This window comes from Catharus ustulatus, chromosome 1 (genome assembly GCF_009819885.2).
Source record: "Catharus ustulatus isolate bCatUst1 chromosome 1, bCatUst1.pri.v2, whole genome shotgun sequence".
NCBI classification, from domain to species: domain Eukaryota; kingdom Metazoa; phylum Chordata; class Aves; order Passeriformes; family Turdidae; genus Catharus; species Catharus ustulatus.
In genome coordinates, this window is record NC_046221.1 from 156268477 (window position 1) to 156284755 (window position 16279).

At 39.2% G+C, this 16279-nt stretch overlaps 1 protein-coding gene across 1 annotated transcript in view; it reads right to left on the minus strand.

Annotated features, from left to right (window-relative positions):
• LOC117003159 (zinc finger protein ZFAT-like) overlaps positions 1 to 16279 on the minus strand; it is a 113538-nt gene that overhangs the window by 86359 nt on the left and 10900 nt on the right. Inside the window, exon 2 of the mRNA XM_033072833.1 lies at positions 15625 to 15816. The gene's annotated coding sequence lies outside the window, so the exon portion shown is untranslated. The remainder of the gene's footprint in view (positions 1 to 15624; positions 15817 to 16279) is intronic.

A 16279-nucleotide genomic window follows, 5' to 3' on the forward strand; every position in this document is an offset into this window, starting at 1 on the left:
CCATGGGATTATCACTGCTTATCTAAAAGCACCAACAAAATGGTAGAAAAAAGTGAACTACACTATTTAAAACACAGTTTCAAATTCTGTGTGGTTATTTTATGTTTGGAATCTTCCAACACATATTCTGGAAGTTTAGTTTTAGTTTAGCACAAACAAGAATGCCAAACATTACCTCAATGAGGAGGAACAGCATCAACATCAGTCTGATTCTCAAATGAAGGTTTTCACAGAATAGAAAACAAGTCAGCACTCACAACACTTACAAGTGCAGCCAAGCCCATGGAAGGGTGCACACAGGCACATTACTCATTCTCCTATCAAATCCTCACTTAAAAAAACACAAAAACCAACAACCCCTTCCACCCCCCCTCAAAAATACTGGTCCTGACATTGCTCAGTGAGTGTGTTTTCTCCCTTAGGAGAAGCCAAACTATTTGAAATAATTTGATACAGTATCATTATAACCTACTCTACTGCCTATGTAATCAAGGACAAAATCCCCAAACCTGGAACCACAAACTCAAACTCTTGAAAACTCCAACAATTCAAATACTTACATTAATTAAAGCTTCAGCAGGTTCATTGGTTTACTATATTTACATTCTACTCCTAGTGAGTTTTCAAGGGCTGCATCAAAAGCAGTCAGAACTGTTCTTTAATAAAACAGCAGTAGTGTCTAGTTGGATCATACCTGAGTTTCTGCAATATGCATTGTAGGTTTTGAATACATTTAAAAAGAACCCAAACCTACTGAAACACCAAATATGCCTCCACATCTGATCTGCTAAGATTGTTTACTCACTGTCTGTACTACCAAGGAAATTAGCTCCACATAGAGGCCCTGGCTGAAAAGATACATCTCAGACATTTTGGTTAGCAGTAACTTCATTTGAGGATTTTTTCCTGCCATCAAACTTTTTTTTCCCTTTTTTTGTCACGGCACTATGGCATGGCTCCATGAGCTTGTGGTGCACACAGTACACCAAGGGCATGGATCCAGTCTGAGGAAGGACAGTGAGAGCATTTCACTGATCTGTGACACCAGAGAGCTGTGCTAGTCACAGAGCGTGTTCCTTCCTGTGAGCAAGGGCAGGAATCACTCTGGGATGGGTCAAGTGTGTGCCTCAGCATTCACCATCACACAACAAGTGACAGCAAAGCTGCAAGATGTTACAGCCTCACAGGGAAATCCGTCTGTCTTGGCACTTCCCTCATGCTTCAGCACAGCTGTCAAAACCCAGCATTCCCAGAGTATGGCAACCCACAGCAGGATGGGGGAAGCAAAGAGCAGAAGTTCTCAAAGGGAGAAGTTCTCTCAGGCAGTCAGGGACACCATGAGGCACCTGATCCTGGGTAATGCAATGGACAGACATGCAGATTCCTTCTGGAGATAAGCTTTCAATGTTTTTAATTATATCTCTCTCCTGAGGAGATTTTGCATCCCTCGTACTTCCTTTTCATCCCAACTGGAGATCTGTGTTTTGTACCAGTCAAACAGATGCACTAAATAAAAAATCTAAAAGAACAGTTTTGTACATGCAGAAGTGAACACACAGCAAACACAGGGTTGCACTGCAGTGTTCACACAGACATGGGTGATCTTCAGATACAGAATTTGATGAGGTCTCTTCCATGCAATAGCCTCCAGTGCCATATATTGCATAAAACCTGCCCACAAGGACTTCTGCATATTAAAAATCTCCTCAGTTCATAAGCAAAAATAAAAGCACAATGAAAAGTTAAATTATAGCAAAATGAGGCTCATGTGTATGAATTTGAATGAAGAAAAATCCTCTCACTATTTTTTTATAATGTATTTGAACTTATGAGTAAAAAAATACTACATTTTAGAGTCTGAGCCTTTTAAATATTAACAAGGATACCAGATTGTAAAAGTGATCCTCAAGAAGTCAGTTTATGCTTTATAAAGATAAGGAATTCTACATTCCCATTCTGCCATTTGAATAAAAATATTTAGGTTGTTTTTTAAAATTGTTTGGTACTTAATAATGCCCACATTCTGAAGCTATACTTCATTTAACCACATGTCCAGCAGTAGGAATGTGATTCTAAGACATGATGGAAGAGCTACTAGGAAAACAAGAGATGCTTGTCTCCTTTTTTCTCCTATGCAGATTCCCCTTGTCAAAGATATTTGTCATTTTTTAAGATATAAAGGGCAACAGAAATTATTAAAGCTTAGTAGCTTTACTACTTTAATGATCACTTGGTCTGGGAATTATTTTTGAAGTACCCTGTAAACCTATTCCTCCTTTGACAATGATTAAGTAGATAATAAGCAATAAATCACTGCTGGAACTCAGAACTGAACTCAATATAAGGTTTCAGATTATTTCTGTCATCAGGGTATGAGATGATGCTTTTCAAGCAAAGATATATTGTCACAGTTTATTTGCAATTAGAAAGATAAAGATCCCATCAGTTAAAGCCTGTTTCCCAACAAACATGTAGGTGTTTATACAGCCAGAATCATGATTTGAGAGATTTCTAGAAATATATATACCATAGAAATTAGTGCTTACAATAATAAATACTAGTGAAGAATAGGATTCCCTGCTTTTCCAAGTCAGTTGAAGTAATCATCCACCCTCCAGCCTCACCATTTGTTATAGTTGAGTATAGGATGTCTACAGGAACTAAAAATTAGCTGAACTATATAAATACAGCAGTGCCTTTCAAGATGTCAATAAATCTGCACAGACACACTTTGGTGCATTTGTACCACTCATACAGTATGTGCAGCTCTTACTAATCTTCAGTAACATTATGAAGTCAATCCATGCATTTTAACATTAAATCTTCTGAACATCAGAACACAGCAATATCCATGGACAGTCCCTGATGTTGTAGAGGTCCAAAAGCAAAAATGTTTCTCTCTCACAATCTGTAGAAGAGCATGCTATTGCATTTACCTGCCAAGGCCGTTGATGTTCAGTGCAGGCACCTTCTAGAAATCCCAAACAATTTTTAAAACTGAAACTCAGCTCTAAAATAGATCTGGGAGATTAATGGGGTGGTACAAACAGCGTCCTCAAAAATGTCCATCTCAAATTCTTTGCAAAAACAACCCTTTGTTTACATTCCCAGAGTTTCCTTAGTGTGCTCAATTTTACAGCATTTGTTGCAACATTTGTACATCTTATTTTTATGTTCTTAAAATAATTCCCATTTCTACTCTAGAACTTTAAGGCACTTCTCCGATTTCAACTATTTTCATTCTTATTTTCACCTCCAGTTTCAGCTACTCAGAAATACAAGTCATCATAACAGCAAAAGAACAAAACACTCCTCAGCTTCATCTTATCTTGTATTTTACAGGTGTGTTTAATTTGATGTCCAGTCTTGAACAAACAAGTGCAGTGCAGGAAGAGAAAATTTCAATGAACCAAATCAGTCAGGAGGCCAAGCCTCAGCCTTCTCCAAGCTCTTCTCTGAACAGGTGTTTGCAGCTTCACTGGGTAAAAGGAATCACAGATGCAGATTATTTCGTGCACAGAGGAGGGGGGAAGCCCTCCAAAAATTTTAACAGTTGTTCTTTGTATGAAGGAAAACATGAGCTCAAGCAATTCTGCTGAACACAGCTGTGAGTTCCGAGCAAGGGAAGTCAGCGCCCGACCAGGGGAGTGCAAAGTCACCAAGGACTCTGGGGTATTGCTCCTAAGTGGTCACAGAAAGTGCTCAGAGGAACAGCAGAGACCAGCCAAACACTGGACTTCACAGACACTCCACAATCCACCTGCTCAGCAAGGCTCAACTTTGGTATTCTATCATCAAAGGCAGCTGTACCTTGCACCTGCACACACAGCTAATGCCAGCCACCCAAAAGCAGTAGCTGTGTGGCCACTGTGTCACTCTGGAGCCCCAGCCTGGTTTTCATTCAAGTATTTCCCTCTGCTGCAAAACACCAGGAACTCATCCACGTCACACAAGCAATGGCTGCTGGCTTTGCATGAACAAGATGAGGTCATTTGCTTGCTGGACATCAGGCTGACTTGTCAAATCTGCCTCTTCCGTTCCCAAACTTCACTGCTGTGTTTGTGAGCCTGTCCTGCCTTATTCTGCACCAGCTGCTTCAACTCCTCATCCCCACCAGGACTGCACAGATGCCAAATCCCCATTACCCCTTCCCAGATATCCTAGTACTGCAAGCTCACCTGGGATGATGGTGTAAATATGCATTTGGACAACACTACAACACTCACCTTCTTCAGCTGCAAACAGCAGCCATGTTTGAGACATGTTAACATATTCAGGACTTGGTATTTCATGAATAGAGAAAGCAGATCCTTTCATTTCAAACACTTGGCCAAAAAAACACCCACAACTCAAAAATACAGTACGGATTTTTAAATTTATTTATTTCCTGTAGTTACAGGCCACTTCAAATTATTTTCATGTGCTGACATGTGACAGCTGTGTTTGAGTACAGGGATTAGACAGCAGTACAATATGAAGACATGCACAAGTGCCACAATTCCACAAGACTGGACTGAAACTACACGTGAACCAAGCTTATAAAAAAAGGCAGCACTTATCTGGCATGTGGAATGGCTAAGACAGTACTAACCAAAATGAACACTAGATTAATTATAAGACATTTACTTTGAACAAAGAAGTTTGTTAACAAAAAGCACTTCCTTTCTTCTAAGTCCAAATACTATCTAGAACTAAGAAATGCTAAATATTTACAGCAAAGCAAGCTTGGAACACAACTACCAGCTTTTTCTTTTTTTTTTTTTTATTTAAGCAATCAAGCTCTGTAGTTTCTGCATCAAAGTCCTTTATATAAATATACAGCCATGATTTATCAAACCAAATAGACAGTTATTTTTAAAAAAGCAATTTTAAATGAGGTATTAGGTATGCAAGTTGCTTTTAAAATCTTTGTAGAGGTGCTAGCAATTAATTAGATCAATAAGTAAGGTCATGACCTTCTATCACCACACATGTTCCTATATCAGAATACAGAGTAAGACACAAAATGGTTTCAGCAATGGGACCATCACAGAAAAATGGCTGTCCTTGTTTCACCTTTGGTCATTCACAGAGAGCTTCAAAATCATCACTTTTTCAATGCTTATTAGTCCAGCTTTCCCAGGGCTAAGAAATCCTTCAATTCTGATAAGTTCAGGAGAAAATACTTTACTTTTAAAAAGTATCTGTATATTTGGTCATAATCATATTTTACAGAATAACTATAGTGAAACTGAACAAATAAATATCGAGGTTTGGTATACTACAAAGTGTTTGATTTAAGTGTTAGGAGATGAAAAAAAAAACCAAACCAAACATCGTGGGAGGCGAAAGAATGGAGAGCTAAATTATTGGAAGAGTATTTTAAATTATTGGAAGAATATTTTTGTACTGGCAGCAGCTACTCTCACTGGCCATCCCTTCAGAAATAGACAACTAGAGTGAAACAAAGAAGGAAAGAAATCCCAAGCAAGATCCAGGCAACAGCACGAGCAGATCCCACTGGAGAAAAGTGGAAAGCTGAAGCCTTTCTGCAGATACTGTTCCTGATGACATGACTGTTTTAAGTTGTTCAGGAACTGAACCAGTGAAGACTTATTTCTGAAGGAATACTTTCCGAAGCTGTTATTGCCATGAAAAGCAAACCATGGAGGGGGCAACACAAACCACACCACAGACAAGGATATACACTGTGGATTGGGGGAACAGCAAAAACAGACTGGGCAATGTGTTTTTAACCTTGATTTTGGTCTTGGGTTATGCCCAGCTAACAAACAGTTAGGAGCACAACCTTCTGACAAGGAGACTGAATACAGAATTCCAGAGAAAACAGCAAAAGCAGGGCACAGCAGATTCACACAGAGGCCTGCTAAGTATTTGCCAGCCTTGATAATAATTTGTCCTCACATTCCTAAGTAACAGAAGCTGCTACAACAGGCAATTGATAAAGCAGTGAAGAGTTCATGGGTAACTGTAGAAGTTCACCAGCATGTGTCATTCCAAGGAAGCCTAATCCTAATCCAACTCATGCACCAGCTTTGGATTTCATTTCAGTCTAGATTTCAGGAGATCACACCTACCAGCCAGGATGATTCATGGGGAGGCAATTCATCTCTGTCTATAAAACAAATATAAATGCACAGGTGTTCTTGACAGCTTCTCCTTCTGCTGTTGTCCAAGCATAGCCAGGTGCAGCAAACATCTGACTGAAAGCTGGAGCTGGTACAGCTTCCAGTCGGGGATGTTTACAGCATCAGACTATGATACATCACTGCAAGGGCCTCGGTGCAGAGCAGCTGGTCACCTCTAGGAGAGGGAAATAAAAAAAAAAGGATTTAAGACAAACTTCTGTAGCATTTCAGCCAATTACTGTGCAGCTAATATTGAAGAAAACATGTTTTTACATTCACTAGCAAAAGTTTTAGATTCACACACAATTTACATTATTATTTCTAAATGTAACAGATAGATTAAAAATTCTCTATTTCAATATATATTTCAAGAGATCTTTAGGTTCAACTATGTTAATTATTATTTACATATTATTTTATATTTATTAGTAAGTTTTATTTATGCACTTAAAATAGACAAAATAATTAATATTTTAAAGATACATTGACTTTACTTCCTGATAGGCTCATTCCTGGAGCTCTCAAAAACCAACTTCCACTTTCAACTTTCCCATAAATTTTGAAAATGGCCATCCTCTCATAAATATTTATGTTTTTAAGTACAGTTCCATGCAAAATTAAAGACAGAAGTGTAAACAAGCCATGTTGATAATGAAGAAATACCAGAAACAGAAACTTGAAAAAATTCTGAAAATATTTACCCTCAAGGTCAGAATCCTGCCTGATTAGTTTAAAGCTCTATTACAATCAATTAAAATACACTCAAACCAAACCCACTCTCTTTGGGTAAGCATTAAAGGAGAGGGATGGGGTGAGAGCAAAAGCAACCTCAGAATGGAACCACTTCACTCCCCACCTTCAAGTTTCTATCAAAACTCCCACAAGACTTGCATTCAGTTCTGCAACAACATTTAGTCTAAGTTAAAAGAACCTTTATAATATTAAAATTTAGCATTTGCACTGTATAATACTCAAGGAGGAAATAGTGTACACACACCAAAGTAATTTACTGAAGGCATTTCACTCGGTTAGTTGTTGCACTTTCTCCTAATGCTCTGATTTCACACCGTGGAAATAGGAGCATTCAACCATTCTGGCTTGATCATATTCACACACTTCTTGGAAGCCTTAATTTTGTAGTTTATACCAGAATGCCTTCCTCCCACTAACAGAGCTGCAAGCAGAATGATATATTCCCCATTTAGCAATCCTTATCACTTCCAAATGAAAATAATTTTTCAAGTCACAAGTTTCCCAGTGCCAGATTATACGTAAACTTCGGCAATTTAAGGTTGCTTGTTCTCTGTTTAGACCTCCACAGCAACTCATACAACCAGAAATTATGGCAAGGAGTTGAAAACTGAAGAAAAACTACAATATTCAAGATTTCTCCAGTTACAGAAACCCAATCACATCCAGTTTTCAAAGAAAGGTTTCCCCCTGCAACACGAGGAGTTGTTACTAGTAAGTGAATTTTGTTATTACAGCAGCATGCCAAGATTAACGAGGAAGCAGCATGCAGTCACTATGGATACCATGTTGACCTTCATTATTTTTGAGAATAAATAACTAAAAAGCCAGTGGTCATTTGCAACAAAGGCCTCTTCAGGCTGTTCCAAAACTGAAAATTCCTATTTTACATTGGAAAGAAATAGGCTATTTCATGCAGAGGTAGGCACATGGTATTTGACTAATTAGGCTGCTGAGCATAAAGTTGCAATGAGCCATTTCTCTGGATGCTCTCCTTTAACACTTCTTAAGGAATAATGAAGGTTACTACAATGTCACCTGCCCAAAGAGCGCAAACTTTCCACAACCTTGTTTTGTTTACCATGTACATCGTCACAAAATTGCCAATCTACATGACAATGACATCTCTTGCTGCTTCCTTGAATTCACTATCAACTCTAAATAATTGCATAACATCTTACAAAGTAATTATATTTGTATAAAAGAAGTTGAAATTTTCATTCCAAATGTAGTTTAAAAAAGGCAGAGGAATTACAGGTGACAGTAGAACAACATGCTTGAAAGATACCAATTTCTAGAAAAGTTCAATTAAAACGGAAGCCATACATTTATTAGAAGCATCTTCAGCTGTTTTCCCAAGCTCTTTCTTCTTTTCAAACAAAAAAGTAGAGAGCATACTCCAATCTTCCTTATAGGCACAGCCCTCTTGTTTTTCTAAAGACTAAAAGCTCTGGAAACAACCAGGATTTATTCTGATGTCACCACAAGCTGAAGAACATTGGCTGCTGGCTTCCATTAATGCCTTTAACTGGTTTTCTTAAGAACAGTAACAAAAGATGCCATTCTTTGAAGTGTGAAGTCCCCTCCTAACTCCACACGTAGAGAACACAAGGAATGATGCAGATCTTTAATACTACATGAAGTCCTTCTGACACCTGAAATTTATCTCTTTGTTATTAAAAGCAACATTAAGATCATTAAGATCACCTGCCTAGGAACTGTTCTTCAGCGGCCAATACTCCAGGAAGAAAAAAAAAAATTAAAAATCCTTATTTAACTACCAGAAAATTTTGGATGTTGGCTGTTGACTCCACTGCAATTCTCAATTCTCTCCTGGTCAATATGCATGACTTTAAAAAATTATTATGGGATTTCCCTCATGGAAAAGTCAGGATTGAAGAGAGACACCATTACAATGTTTGTGTTCCTTCACCAATTCCAAATCAAAGCTGTGCAGATCACAAAGACTTACTTCAATTTTTCCAAGCCTCCATCATTAATTTACCACTGAACTTCCACTGCACCTTTCAAGAGCACCTTGGGCAAAAAGTCCAGCAAGACTAGAAGGAGGAGAATGGAAGAAGCTGAGGAGGCAAACAAAGAGCTTCCTCCTTCTCTCCCCCACATCTTAAAACTTCCTCACTCTACAACCAGCATCACCACCTAAACTCACTGTATTTGGGACCTCAGTTACCACATAAAAATAGGGAACTGCAAATGGAACCCAAGGAGCCTGTGTGTGTGTGTATGCTCATGTGTGTGTGTGTGTGTGTTTGGAGCCAGATCTTGTCAGTCAGTCCATCTGTCAGTCAAAGCAATTTAGCCTCAGATGCCTGATGCAAGCACAGAGTGATGAGAAATGACAGAGGCAGACAGATGCTCACTGCTGCTACAAGGTTTTTTTTTTTAGTCATACCGACCAGAAGAGAACTGAGAATTAAACATTAAACCTAACTATTAAAGGGATCCTTGAACTGCACACAAATTGAAATACAGTAGGAAGAACTTCAGTGGAAATCAAGAGCGTCCACTGTGAACTGCAATGAACTTCTGACACCCACACAGTTCATGGTAGCACAAGTTAGCAATACCCATCATGAGGAATTACAGTGAAGTAGGAAGTGTACACAAGTACTTTTAACACTGCATTTCCTGTGTATTTTCAGAAAAACGCATTCAGCTTCTTTTGATTACTAATGCTTATACAGTGCAACTAAAAATTCAGCATAAGAGGGAGAAAGACCTTTTAAACTGGGACTCGAATTCTAACACAATGGAAGAGATTGAATCTAACATTATCAATTGTAAAGAAAGAGAAAAAAGTGTCTTTGTATTTTTGAAATATCCAGGAAAGCATGAAAGTAGAATATTACTAGCACACCTCAGATGGAATTTCAGTGAGGGCTGGATGCATACACCATATGTAATTAGTTCAGAAAAACAAACAACTGGAAGTCTGTGTGGTAAAGTAATTATTTTTATCTGACAAAAGGAGTTCTGAGGAGGACAAACTACTGAAAAAGGATAATGGTGTAAGCCACAATAAAGTTCAGATCCTGATTCAAGATTGCCCCACGTCTTAGTATGAGCAAAGTTCAAAAAAATAAAAACTTTAGTGGGCTCTGCCTAAGAATGATGACAGCAGTTAGATACCCCCTTCTTGGCCAGTCTCATACTCCTGTGGCTGAGCAACACAGCTCAGCCTAAAGAAACCATATGTTTATTTATGGAACAGCATCTTGGCTCTTCATTGGGTGGAGTACCATACCCAAGATGTTATTCAGGCAAATTAAGTCTTTTTTTATCAGGGAAGTTCTGCAGTAACTGGTAATCTCCACAGTCACCACAGGAGATAGGAAGTGGCTAATTCAGGATCATTTTGCTTTAAAAGTGAGCTAAAAAAAATACTAAAACTCCTCTACCACACTAAAAAGTTAACATAATGAGTTACCATCATATAGTTCCAACCTGCAATCAAAACAGAAAAAAGAAGAAACAGTATTACCACCCTTACTTGTATTTCTCTTCCTCAGTACACAGTCATTCAGCAGTTTATATTGCTATGGGACATACAGCAACATGCACTGTTATTTTCACTTTCTAGATTTTAAACTTTTCCAGCAGGACAGCCTCATCCCAATGCACAAGAGAAACCTGAACGACAAGAACTGCAAAATTAGGAGAAACAGGAATACTATGAATGTATTAGGCCAGATTTCACAGGAAGATTCTATCCTTCCCCTCAAGTTTCCACTGAAATACTCCTTTCTCAGTGTCAGCAAGAAATGTTGATTACACAACCTCAGTAGGTTTAACATTGTAACTCATTACTGCTATCCATGGCATAGATCTAATTTCATAGCTTCAGCTATTTACCTCTTTTGGTCCCTCTTACAGGAAAGGAATTTTTGCCTCATTCCTGGTAAAGATTTACAGGGAAACTAGATTGCTCAATGTGGGACAGACTCTTGCAGATATTTAATAATAAATTATTAAAACAAATCACTAAGTCTTTCCAGCTCCCTCTACATGATATATCTCTGTGTTATCCTGAAGTCTTCCAACTCCTAATATGGGCTCATAATCTGTCTTTTCTTCTTCCAAGGTAATCAATCTCACTGACCCAAGATGACAAAGCTGCCTGTAAAAACTGGGCTCTTTCATGTAGAAGGCATCTTTAAAGCACAAGATTCAGAAGATCCTCTAATATGAAAAAATACAAAAAAAGTTTATACCAGTGATCTGATTGGTCTAAGAGAGTGAAAGACAGAAGTTCAAGGACAAAAAACAAATTAAACTTGACAAGAAATAGAAATTAAGAATACAGCTAATAGATGTTCATTGCAGTGCCCTATAAAAATAATCTAAATACCAGGATTGAATTATTTGTAGTAAGTTCACCACTGAAGTCCTCCACACCTGCTGACTCAAACATGGCCAAGCACAGATGGAAAAAACCTTCCTAAAAAGAAAGAAACTAAAAAAATCTATATAAATGTCATTTGTTAAGTAGGTTGTGGTTGGAGGTTCTTTTGAGTGGATATCAATTGAGTCTGGTGTTGCAGACTCCAATCAATGACACATTTAGCACACTCCTTCACTTAATGACTTTTCACTCACATTTGCAATTATAATTCTCTGGTGATATCAGCTGCAAACAATAGTTCTCTGTAACACTGTGGGGAACAAGTAGAGAACTGCAAGCAGACAAAGTCCCTTTGCTTACCTTGCTGAACAAGGGCACATTTGGACAGTCTGCTAACAGCAGGGCCCAACAACTAAGTCTGCAACAATTACTAAATTGCTGCAGAAGCTGGTAAGGACCAGGGCACCAAGAGATCCAGAGGGAATGTTCCCATTTTAAGGATAATCCTCTGTGAATGTATTCCAATCCTTCCAAATGAGTATAATTGCAAATATGACAAGTCCTGGCATCCTCACACTGAATTTTCAAAGCAGAGTCTGGAGGCTGTTGCTGCAGCCTGTAGATTCTGCTGAAAGTACAGTTTCACAACCACCTATTTTCCCTGCTGTATAAAGAGGGCTCAACTGCTCTGCTGCAATTAAATCCTGAAGGGTATGAGACTGAGAAGCAGTCTATACACCACAATCTTAACTTTGCTCTCAGAGCATATACACTTTTTAAAATTACTTCAAAGAAAGTAAGTTCAACTCAGCAAGCATGCAAGTCACAAACATCAGAGAAGTGCATAGCACTTGGGCTCACAGAATATCTTTGTTCTAATGCACAAGTCACTTTTTTTGTTTTGCAATAATACCCAGGAGATCCATTCTTCTAAGCATACTCGTAATCCTGCTTCCACAGAGGAAACAGTGCACACCAGAACAGCACAGTCATGGCATCCACTTCAGGATCAACAATCTCAAAAACAAAACCAAAACCATACAGCATGAACTATTACAAAACTCCTTTCAACTACTTTCATACTGATTATTTAAAATGCAGATTTCACCAAGTCCTTCTCAGAAAATAATTTCCAGGATTTACTGATAGTAATTGGAACCAGACACAGCACCCTGGCCAAGCAGCTCATTTTGAAAACATTAACTCCATATTATAGAATCAATCTTGCATCAGATCTGACAAATAGACTTGGAAAATTACTGCTTTCGGAGCCATCTCCCCCAGAGTCAAGCCACCTCCTTCAATAATTTATAACAAACAAGAATTAAAATAGACCTTCCTAGTTTGCAAATTTGCTGGGAGTATAACTGATAAATTTGAGTTATGTTTTCCCACTTGGAACAAAATAAGAGTTAAAACTTCATTACTGGACTAATATAATATGAGGCATACAACTTTCTGAAGAAGACAGAAGTAACTTTTAGTAGGATTTTTGTCTAAATAATGAAAATAATTTCTGATTTTCATATTGACTGTTAAAAATTTTGCTTACCAACTACTAAATTAGTTGGGTTTTTTCTGCATCCTATGCAGAAATACCCCAAGACTAATTGAATCAGAATATGCTGAGTTGGAAGGGACCCATCAGGATCATGAAGTCCAACACCTGGCCCTGCACAGGACACCCATGAATCACACCAGGTGCCTGTGAGTGCTGTCACCTACTAAAGGATCATATTATTCACAGGAGGTTCCCACATTCTTGTGCCTGAGAACTGGAAAGCATAGAATGCCATCAGCTTCTGGAAGGAACATGGAAAAAGTCTGGATGAAATTAATTTTGATAATCTTAAGGAATTAACAAATAATTATCAAAGGCAGAGTGTACCCAACACCTGGGGGACTCTGATGAAAGTCGAATGGCCCAGAGAACATTCTTTGACTTCAGGACAACTTTTGGGACAGTGTCCCACCACAGACTCAACTGGAAACTGATGTGCCCAGAGCTCCATGAACAGAAGGGAAGCTGGCCTGGAGAACTGGCCAGACCTCTTGATCGCACAGCTGCAACCAGCAGCTGAACACCCAGCTGCACCTCAGCCAGGTAGGAAGGATTCCAGAGGCCATCCTAGAGCTCCACTCACCAGCAGCCAGGAAGCTGGGGCAGAGCACACCCTCAGCAAAATGGCAGGGGATCAGAAAGTGGAAGGGAGCAGGGAAGAGAGGGCCCACACAGGGAATGGCAGCACTTCCACAAACATAAACATTCACGGCTAAGCCCGAGGATGGGGCCAAAACAAAGCTCATGAGGCCCAGGGCAGGAAAGCAAAGCTGTGCCCCAGGGCAGAAGAGCCTCATACCCCCCAGCACACGCTGGAGAAGGCTGGCACAGCACCAGCCCTGTGGGAAAGGCACCTCCTCCCCCAGCTGCTGGGGCAAACTCAGAGGGAACAAGGAGCCAGCAGGAAGGGGGTGATCCCTGCCTGGCCAGACACTGACAAGGCCACACTGCACACACCTGGTGCCCAGGTGGGGACCCCACTTCAGCAGGAGCCTGAGGCAGAGGGAGAGGGGCTTGTTTCCTCTGGCACACAGCAGGCTAGGACCATCTGAGAGCTGTCTACAGCTACATCAAGATGGGAGCTGTAAAGACACTGCAGACAAATGCTTTCAGCCCTGACAGACAGGACAAGGAAAAGCAATGGCCACAAAAGGCACCATGGAATATTCAGGCTGGACACAACGACAATCTTTTTCACTCAAAGGTGGTGAAGAGCAGGCACAGGTTTCACATGGAGGCCATGGATTTGCTGCTCTTGGGGGTTTTCATGGCTTCAGGGGTTAAAGCCATGACATCTCACCCAGTGCTACTTCTATCCCTGCTTTGAATGAGTGGTTGGGCCAGAGACCCCCAGAAGCCTCTTCATTACACCTGCAATGCCATAATCTCATTAATTCCTGTGACATACTTCCAGCAACTATAGCCTTGATTATATAATTGTCCTCAGACATACTGAAGTCAATATTGGATATAAAACTATCCATAGATTACATCAGTACAGTCTTTTCTATAAATAACCAGGTGTTATCAATAGATTCCACTGCCAGCAGGTCCAACAGTTCTGAAATCACAAACATTTGATGGTAACACTATTTTTTATCAGCTGTGGCCAAATATTTTAAAAACAATTACAGAGAAAATAGAAGTTGCATACCTAAGCCCACTGTATCTAAATATGCTGCCAAACACTATCCCATAGTCAACTCAAAAAGAACCCTTCAAGATTATAATTTTACATCAGTGTATTGAATAACAAGCAAAATGATATTTTTACTTAGCTTGCATGCAGGAACTCCCTCAAATTTGAAAAAGGCAGCAGAATGCGTCCTACAATACACTATTTTGAACATGAAACCTCTGAAGTAGTACACAGGGATGACTTACATTTAAGGACTGATTACTGATTTTCAGTTTCTGTTTTTTTGCCAGCAAATCTCATTTTTGTTTCCTCCCTTTAATCAAAATTAAACCATTTACAATAAACTGTTCAGAAATAACTTAGCAGCAGAAGGACTGTTTCCTTCTCATTCCCATGACAGCGAAGTTTAAGCAACAATTCAATGCAACCAACCAAATAGCCCAGTGAAGGGGAAATCTAGATCATTACCTGACATTAAAATCCTGAGGTTTTGGTACTTCTGGTTCAGCAAATCTGAAATTCCCATGCTGTCACCAAGTTTCAAAATAACAATGAGAGCCACTCAATTTTATCAAGATCAGTAGCTAAAATGAACTCTCTTCCTTGCGTTGACTGATGCTTTTCACACCTTTTGGTTAACTAAAGCAGTCCTCCAAAAAACAAATCCCAACCCTCTGCCCACATTAGTGGGTAGTGTACTGCAACAAGAGGAGCTCTGTGAAACCAGCTTGTGCTGAAGACAATATTTAAACTACATGTACCCCAGGGTATCTCACTACAGAACAGGCTCTAATTCTGCCTAAGGTCTAAATATCCATAAAGCAAACCCATCAGTGAACCCAGAAGCACATGCTTCAATTCTGATTCTTCCAAAACTTTCATGTTCAGCAGAATCAGCAGCAAAGAATGCCAGTACCCAGCCTACAGTGACAGGCATTCTGGGGATAACAACACACAGTTGTTCTCAAGTTAATCTTGAAGCAATTGTTATCAGCTCTGCAAAATACAGAGTAACACAAGAACATAACTACATGCAGCTGAATTCTGTGTCGCACCTCAAACAGAAAACAACTGCGCAACAAGAACATCATTCAATGCAACTTAATATTGCTTTACAATTATCTTAATGAGGGAGGCTGTTGCACAATGACTGTTCCAAAACCATGAAAAGAATACTCACACCACAGTCTGACTACTGGTACACTTTCAGGATGGTTTAAATTGAACGTGGCAAAAGCACTGTGACAGAAGGGTGGTCATGTTCTCTGTCTTCCAGCTGAGGGATCCCTACTTCCTCTAATGTTCCAGGAATATTTTTTTATTTCATGATGCAAGTTACTTGGACAACCACTATATTAGCTGCAAAATAATCCTGTAAGAAAAAAATAGAGAAAGAAAGATGAGTTTTCTGCAACAGCAGGTAGATAATCTCAATCACTGAAGAGCAGTTCAATCATCAGCACTGACAGTAAGGCACTGCATAGTCCAGGACTGCCTGTTTTGGTGGCAATACAGTGATAAACCAAGATAGGTGAATTGTTTAACCACAACAGAACCTTCCCCTCCCACAGCTCCCTAAAAAGAAGAAATACTTAACACATTTGTATCAACATTTTGAGTGGGGAACAGTAATGTGACTAAGATGTAGATCTCAGAGAAAGAGTTAACAACAAAAAATGGATTTGGCAAAACCACACTTCCTTAAAGGCAATATTAACTTTGCAACCATTTATATGCAGCTTCAATACTTCCCTGCCTTCCAAGAGGAACCTTGTATTTGGAAAAAATAAAAAAAAAGTAAAAAAATCACCAGAGGAACACCAAGTTGCTTTTCA